Consider the following 9,251-nt stretch of genomic DNA (forward strand, 5'->3'; position numbering starts at 1 on the left):
CATCACCCGAGACGCAAAAAACAACAACAACAACAGTACGACACACAAGATATACCAGCGCACACAAATACAAATAATCATTTTTTTGAACGCTCGAGTATCCATACACATGGCTAGATTGGATAAATCTTTTTTTTATCCCACAGTGAACGCCACAGTGCGCAAATGCTATCAGGAGTGCAAGTGGCGGCGTATCTATTTATCCCTTACTTAGATTTCTTCGTGGGCTTTTTCTTTTGACCTTGTCACTCCAAATGGACATTATTCTGTTCAGACCACTTGCCCATTGCACATGGGCTTTTCCTATTTCCCATTGGCATTCATCCGCAGTATATCATATAAGTATTTGTGCATACGCGAGCTCTAGATGATACTAAGTTTTCCTTGATTTCAAATTTAACCGCTTGAAGGAGAACATGAAGGGATAGAGTGCTTCCACACGTTCTATGCGAAGCCTCGAAGATATCTTGATAGGGAGGCATTGATACCATAGTGTATGCATAAAGAAGCTCACACAAGTTTTGAGTGGCTATAAACTAAAATCTTGGGCTTAGTTTTACAAAGCAATAGCGCTTCTGTCGCACACATGAGCACTTTTGGTATTATAAGCCTGTCGATAAACTCTTTCTGCAGGCTGTATGTCATACATACGGCCATGCTTCCTCGTCCTTGGCTCTTTCGTGGACGGGGCCACCTGCTAGACCGATGAGATAACCGAGGAAAATGAGCACTATAAACGCCAGCTCGATTTATCTGATGGCCTTGAACTTCCGCTGTGCAGCGTGGTTGATTTGCATCTTATCTTCAGCGGCGCGCTTGGGATAAACAAAACGTAGGTTTGTCGAAGACCAGTTCTTAGTCTGCGGGCACGTGGATGCCTTCGCTAACAAAATCTGAGACATTCTTTTCCTGCTATTGCGCTGAGTGGAAGCCATTGAACTCCCTTACGCAACGTATGTCGAGAACACTGGCCGATAGCACGTAACACCTTGATCCGCAAATAATACTCTTGCACTCTCGAAGTACGCTTCCCAGTCGGCTAGACAGAATACGGGGGGAACTTCCTCGTCACTCGCGTCTTTCCTAAATGCTTCCTGTTGCCGTGCTGCTTGCTTTTCCTTCAGTGTGTCCTGGTTGTGCTGCGAAGCTGATATAAGGAAGAAGTAATCGTGCTCGCCAACTTCCCAGCGGTTATGCACTTCCGAGGCTATTTTCGAGATCGTCTAATACTCTGAATAAAAAGTCGCTTTGCATTCATTTTTGTTCGTGCGAAGCGTAGGCGATAGGAAGCGATGCCACAGGGACCGCAGTTTCGTAAGTCCCGGAAAATGACACCAGCGTGCAAGGAGAAAATGGAAAGAAGAGAATACCGCCTGTCTATCATTTATTAACTTTTCGTTTCCTGTCAAATTTGCGCTGCAACAACCCGCCAGTTTTACAGCATTGATCGACTCTGTCCTAATGTCCCACTCATGTCCTTCAGCAGCAATAAGCGTGCAAAATACTAGCGTGCGGACGTCACAATGCATACAAATACAATAACTTGTGACGTGTGACAGCCAAATACGTACGAACGTTTCGCCCATGTGTCTATTCGAAACAATGCCGCACAGCCGGCTGATTTATTTCCTTCCAATCGACGAATGGGGGACTTGCATAAAATTCTCGTTACCGGGAGATGGTGGCAGCTGACTGGAGCTTTATTAGCTACGGGCCTTCTAGCGAAAGGACAGATATACTCGCGGACAACTTTCTGTGGCAATGAAGGGAAAACTACGGGCGCATGGCTGCTGCACATGTGTCACGGTGCCAAGTAGTCCGCCAGCGTTTGACAGTGCTTGTGGTTGCTCGGAACAGACGTTGAATCGACGCTGCTTCAGGGGCGATAGTTTAGCGTTTGCCCTGACACGGAAGGGAAAAGCCGCAAAATAAGTAAAATTTGACATTCAGTGGTGTGTTTTATCTTACGTAACTCTAGCTAATAAGGTGTTTATGTTTTATCTTTCCCAGCTTAAGCTACCGTGGATTAAAACACGGGACTCTTTTCAGAAGCGCTCTCACTTGTGCGCACTTGGCATCCGTAGCTTTCCCTTCATTGCCACAGAAAGTTGTCCCCGAGTATAGTTCTGAATGAAGTTACCTCCCTATGCGTCTTATGATCACAGCGGCGGAACGCGGAACCGGTTCGTGTGTTGCATTCTCCGGGCATTCTGTCGCACGCCAGGACGGTGCATGGCGGCGGGGCGGACGAAATGGAAGCTGCGTCTGATCTGTCAGGAAACGCACTCTCACTTCCTTCTTCCCCTCGCCGGATCTCCTCACTGGCGCGACCCCAATGGCTGCGGTCGGCGGGGAAGTCGGTCGTTTCATCCCAGCCGTGGCTCACACGGCCTGAATCAGTGTTCTGTTGTGGAGAAAGCTCCCCCGCAAACGGCGTTCAAAGCACTCTGACGCACCGCGAACAGAAAAGAATCAGCACCGGGCGGCGGCGACGGTAGTCGCTCAGGGGCACGATGGAGTCTGGAGGCGTGACGGCGACCCTTACCGAGGCATGGCGTTACCTGATGTCCAAGAGGGACCCCAGGACCAAGGACATGCTGTTTATCGGTGACCTACGCTTCATCGTCGCCGTGCTGGGGCTGTACTTGTACATCGTGTACCACGCGGGACCACGGTTCATGCACAACCGGCAGCCGTACAACCTCAAGCCGGCCATCATGGCCTACAACTTCTCGATGGTGGTGCTCAACGTGTTCTTCATGTTCAAGTTCTTCCAGCACTCCTTCTGGTATGGCGGCTACAGCGTCTTCTGCCAAGGCATGACACACTCTACCGACTATCACTCTCTCATGTTGCTTCACTACTCGTGGTGGTATCTGTTCGTCAGGATAGGCGATTTCCTGGACACGATCTTCTTTTTGCTGCGCAAGAAGTACTCCCACATGTCCGCACTACATGTCTCGCACCACGCCCTGGTCGTCTGGAGCGGCTGGCTCTGGCTCGCCTTCGGAGGTGACGGCCAAGTGTTGCTCGGCATGTGCGTCAACGCTGGAATGCACGTGATTATGTACACCTATTACTTCCTGGCATGCATGGGACCGTCTGTGCAACAATACCTCTGGTGGAAGAAGTACATAACCACGATGCAGATCACGCAGTTCGTCGTGCTGCTCATTCACATCTGCATCCCGCTCGTCTATGACTGCGGATACCCGCGCATTATGATCGGCCTGGCCTTTGCGCAAGGCCTGTTGGGCTTGGTGCTCTTTATAAACTTCTATGTTCATGAGTACATCAAGAGGAAAGGACGCAAGAGTGCTGTGAAACAGGTAGACAGTGACGTCGGCCAGACTCAGGCAACAGGACGGTCTCCCGGAGACAGGCCGAAGAAAGCCTAAGTTGCAAGAGTCATTACAGTGTGGACATGTTTTGAAGACTAGCTTAGTGTCACTACCGCGTGAGTACGGCGTCGACGACGCCTTTGCACGCTTTGTTTTTTTGTTAAAGGCGATGTTTTCTATCCTACGCTGGTGGGAACGCAAGCAGTTATTCTGAACAGCTTGTCTTTGAGCGGCAACTTATCTTTGGATAGTCTCGCGTGACGCTTTACTAGCAGGCATGTGAGGTGCCCTAAACATCTGTCGGAATATTTTTTTTCTCAGCAATGTGCTTCATTCTCATTAGCCTCTCAGCGTTTTACAGCTTTCCTGTTGTGTGAATGAGTAGAACTTCTACGTAATGCTTTTGTTTTTACTATTTTTTGTTGTTGCCATAGCAGTGTGATTTTGCACGGTCGGCCTACTATTGTTTCACACCGCAAGTGACAAGCTACACCTGCATCATCTTGTTGGACTGTTTCATTTACCGTTATGTTACGTTTTTTTGCGAACAGTCTATGATTTGTTTTAATAAAACGGGTCGAACCATCTGATTCATTGTTTTCTTATTTCGCGGTCAGCCATTGTTGAAGCGGCATTCACCCAAGATTTCTTTTTTTGGAGCACTACCTATGCAACTGTGCAGAAATGCATCCTTAAATGGGCACTTAGGCACGCAAAATGGGCACGTAAAATTAGCACTTAAGCACTTCGAGTTAGTTTGCTTGGCGCCGCGAAGCACAACGTACTGAAAAAGCATTATGCTTCTGATCAACTTCAGGTATTCGGTAGATGTGGCGTTCTGGCGCTAAGTACGAGGTCGCGGGGTCGATCTAAGCCACAATGGCCGCATTCCCATGTAGGCGGAATGAAAAAAAAAATAAGAGAGAAAACATGTATGTACCGTGCATGGGGTGCTCTTTAAAGAGCCGCAGGTGGTCGAAATTAAACCAGTCTCACACTACGGTGTCCCTCAAAATCCAGTGTGAACTGTTGGGACAGCAAAGCCCACGCTTTAATTTAGGTGCTTAGCTGTAATAAAATTGCTGCAAATATATATATATATATATATATATATATATATATATATATATATATATATATATATATATATATATATATATATATATATATATATATATATATATATATATATATATATATATATATATATGTATATATATATATATATAGAGGCAGCAATTATTAGCAAGGAAGCTAGGGCCTCGCTGTGAGCCTGGCAAGCTAAAGGGGAAGTTCTCGACTACGCGAAATAATAGGTGTCACAGAGGAATGAGGTTGTCACAATATCTGTTTGACTCTATGACCATTGCTTTCTTTAATGTTTGATGTAGCGCGAAAATGAAGAAAACCTCCTCAGGTGGATGGTTTTCATTAAAATCAGGGTACATTATATTTCGGTTTTTTGATATCTGCTGTGCCAGCTATGTCAGCGCATCAGCTGCTGACAGTGCGAGTTCATTTTGTACGCTTTCTTTTTAAGTGTTCAAAGTGGAAAAAAATAAGCTGTGTATATCAGAATTACGGATTACTGCATCATTTAATGACGCTGGAAACTGCTACAGTGGAAGTTATCTTTGTAATTAACAGATGTGATTACCTATCACATTTAGGGAACCATTACAGACTGGTAAATGATAATACTTTATACGTACCCGTTCCAACACCCTTATGTAAAAGGTAGCAGCGCCGCTTATGAGTTTTCAAAGATTGTTGGACGGCCCCAAAGAGCTCGTGATGACGCAAGCAACGGAAGCTAAAACTTGCTTAGGCGGGACATGCCCAGTGGCAGTTCAAGCGTTCTGGCGTTTCCAGCAGTAGACTTCCACTGCGGAGAAAAGTAATGGAGGGATGGATGGATGTTAGTAGCGTCCCCTTTGAAACGGGATTGTGGGGTTGCGCAACAAAGCTCCTCTTCTTGTTTTGCCCAACGTCGTACATACTTCTCTTCATAAAAAATTGCTGGCGTCAAATTTTTGAACCACTATTAGGAACTTTGTTGTACGCCTCCGTTGTTTATGGCCTCCCTACTTTTTTTGCCACCAAAGCTCCAATCGCCTTTTACAAATCTCTACTGCGGACACGCTTACTTTCTCCCTGCTATCCCTCAACCCAAGGGCTTCAAGGAGGCCAGAAGTGCATAAATCTACCGCTGGGCAGATATCTTCCCATTCTAATAAAACATGCTCCATAATTTTTCTAGCTTTACCGAAGAAAACACATGCGTCTTTGTTGAATCTTGATTTATAAGTGCGGGTTTTAAGGCATCTTTACCTCACATAGAAAAGTATAGAGCTTCCCTTTGAGTTATCATAATTTGTTTCTCTCCAGATTTCGTTTTTCTTCATGAGTAGTCACTCATAGCACATTTCTTTTTCATTACCGCCACCCATGAGATTATCTCAGCCTCTCTGACTTTCCGCTTGACGTTCTTTGTTGCCACGTTGCTCACCATACCAGTCGCATACTTACTGGTAAGCTTCGTAGTTCTTTACCTCCACTGGAAATCAATGTTCTCCACGTACAAATATGTGAACACTCTCCCAGCCCATTTACTTTATTTTATATTCCTCAGCCGTTCTCCGTAATCGATTTTACTGTGAACTTCCCTCACTTCACCCTGCACAGCTTCATTTGGCGTCCCACTGACCTTTGGTTGCCATCGAGTCCTGATTGTAGTACTCATTTCAAGCAAACAACCGCATTTCCAAGTGTAAGTCCTGGAACCGTTACATCTTTCCACATACCACGGAGTACCTCACACCTATTGTATCCCCATAGCGCTCCGTTTCATTATGGCTGCATTTCTCTTTTCTTTTACTACTATTGTATTGTCAGTGTTTCCAGGTATTCGTTGCCTTCGTGGCCTATATATCGAAGTATTTATATTTTTTTACCCAATGTATTTTCTGTCCCTGTTTTGACTGTCCACTGTTTTTATTAAGTACCATAATAACTGATTTTCTAACGCTAAATTTCAGACCTAATTTCTCGCCTTGTTGTCCACAGTTATTAGCCAGACGTTGCATATAAGTGAGTGCTTAGTGTGACCTGCCACCTGTTGTCCGCTACAAGGCGTCGCGGCGAGGCCCTAAAGGCAATTCTTGCGGCCCAAGCAGAAAATATTCAATAAAAAGGATATTGCTTTCGTGGCCGCTATTTTGGAACAAAACTTGGTCTCAGCTGTTGTTTTGTTGGATTTGCGAGTGTGCAGCCGACCACAGACGCCTTCAATAGTATGTATGTGTGTGGGAGGGGTGGGGGGCCAAGCGGTACAAATGGAATATATTGCCCTCCCCCCCCCTAACTTTCGACAGCAGGAGCAGCAAGGGCTTCTCCTCAAGCCAGTAAGGCACATGGACGAGTCCCGTAATCTAATTCATGTTACATAGCAAAGGTCACCCATATTGGCTCCGACAATGAGAAGTGGAAGAAAACAGCACAGTGCCAGTGGGAGGGGAGATATTGAAACCTTCAAGCTCTAGTTGAAGCAGTGTGGTGTGTGGTGCTCTACGAGGTGAAAAATACGGTGGTGGCTGTAGCGTGTCGATTTTCTTCGGCATGTATGTATACTAGAGGTACGTGCAACATGACCTTGGATATGCATGGCGGATGCCTAACCTTGGAATACGTTAACTAGCGCCACTCAGGGCCATAGGGAAGGGCATGCAACATGTTTTTCACACCACAGGCATCACGTGGAACGCGCGCGGTGTAAGAAATAAACAAAGTGCTTCAGACTGTTTCTTAAGCTATAGTTATGACACAAAAGAGTGCTAGGTTTGGAGCTCCTCATAAGCTGGGAGTAGTGCTATGACATTTGTGATAAATGTAAGTAATAGTTCTGCGGAAACCTGCAAAGTGGAGAGAAGAAATTAAGAAAGGGAAAATATGTAATCAAAATACGTAATAAAAAGGTATTGCTTACGTGACCACTATATTGGGACGAAACTTGGTCTCAGCTGTTGTTTTGTTGGATTTGCCAGTGTGCAGCCGACCACACAAAAGTGTGTGTGGGGCAAGGGGGAGGAGGGAGGAGAGGTGCAAATTGAATACGTTGCGCCCCAACTTTGGACAGCAAGAGGAGCAAGTAAGGTGCAAGGACGAGTCCCGTAATCTATCTTATTCATGTCACATCGCAAAGGTCGCCCATATTGGCTCGGACAGTGAGAAGTGGAAGAAAAAAGCAGCGCAGTGCTGGTGAGACGGAAGACTTGAGACCTTCAAGCTCCAGTTGAGGCAGTAATATTCCCGCAGAACTGTTGCTTCAAACTCTTGCCTTTGCATCGAGTTGTTGACATGTTCGACTTCGCCCTGCCATCTGCTAGCCGCGTGCTTGGCTCGGATGGTAGAGCGGCTGCCCCAGAAAGGCGGTGGTCCCGGGATCTTTTCTTTCGAGGAACCCACATGGGTTTTTTTTCTAGCAATTGCTAAAACTGGGTGGATGTCCAATTTCCTCTTTATATTGATAAACGGATGCGCAACGAGGTTACTATTCGCAAGCTCTAGATTTCAAAATGTCTGTATCCTGCAGGACGCCGTCTAGGAAGCTTCTTTTTCTTAACCTTGACGATGCAAGAATAAGCCATTTGAGTCGCTTTATGTTCATTCGTCGTTTTGCAACCACTCCCGCATGCTGTGATGGCATATCTGACGAGGGTTTTACGACTGTGCCAGCTCTGCACGACGGCTTGCGAAACGACTAAACAACACCCTAATAAGGAGTTCAGGCGACATACTATAACATATTATGCACTTGCTTGACCAAAATAGAAACAAATGTCTCTCGGTAAGGAAAGTAAACAAGTGCTTCGACAAAAATAGGCGCTTATTACGGTGAACTCGTAATGTATTGTCAGAGGTACCGTCTGTTTGCAGCTTTTCAGACAAGGACGAAACAAGGACAGAAATGCGAGCGTCCGTTGTGTGTGGTTGGGCGTGGTTGCGTTCGACTCTCAATTTCGACAATAAAGTTCATCCCCCTCTATTCCTCAATTGCATCGTCTGTGAGTAGCAGTAGGTCATGTGCTTATAGGAACTGATAGGCTCAAGAACCAGAAAATTTGACCCAATGTTCATTTCATGAAAGACATGACCTCTGCACAGCTCTAAATCAGTTAAAGAGAAATCCGTTCACTTTGAACAAGGACACAAAGGCGTTGCTGCGATATCTGAAAGCTACCGGACTGAGGGACCGTCAGTGGATATAGAGCAGAAAACGTTGCCACGTCGGTGATATTCACAGTCGATTTTCTCTTCTTCTCTTAATCTTTCCCGCTCATTTCCACTTCCCCCATTGCAGGGTAGCCAACCAACTCAGTCTTTTTTAAGCTCCCTGCCTTTAATTTATCATTTTCTCTATCTCGCATTGTCCGTTGGTAACCTTCACTCTCCTAAATAGCCATAGAGGTAAAAACACTTATTAAAAAAGAATGAAAGTCAATTGCAGGAGCCCTCCACTTCGAAGTTAGTCGTTCCTCTGCACGTCTCTTCGCGTTCTACATGGGACAAGCTTTTGGGCGGTTCTGCGCTACCACTTCTCTCGTACCTAAGGCATTCCCCTGGCTTTCCGCCTTTTTCAAGCGGCTGCTTCGAACAGTGTTCTGAATAAACATAGCTGTGACTTCATCATCATCATCAGCCTAGTTACGCCCACTGCAGGGCAAAGGCCTCTCCCATACTTCTCCAACTTCCCCGGTTATGTACTAATTGTGGCCATGTTGTCCCTGCAAACGTCTTAATGTCATCCGCCCACCTAACTTTCTGCCGCCCCCTGGTACGCTTCCCTTCCCTTGGAATCCAGTCCGTAACCCTTAGTGACCATCGGTTATCTTCCCTCCTCAGTACATGTCC

At 46.0% G+C, this 9,251-nt stretch overlaps 1 pseudogene; it reads left to right on the forward strand.

The window, feature by feature from the left end:
• Positions 1-2,229: 2,229 nt before the first annotated feature.
• Positions 2,230-3,931, forward strand: LOC135898695 (very long chain fatty acid elongase 7 pseudogene; annotated as a pseudogene).
• The last annotated feature ends 5,320 nt before the right edge of the window (positions 3,932-9,251 follow it).

The sequence above is a fragment of the Dermacentor albipictus genome, chromosome 3 (genome assembly GCF_038994185.2).
Source record: "Dermacentor albipictus isolate Rhodes 1998 colony chromosome 3, USDA_Dalb.pri_finalv2, whole genome shotgun sequence".
Taxonomy (NCBI): domain Eukaryota; kingdom Metazoa; phylum Arthropoda; class Arachnida; order Ixodida; family Ixodidae; genus Dermacentor; species Dermacentor albipictus.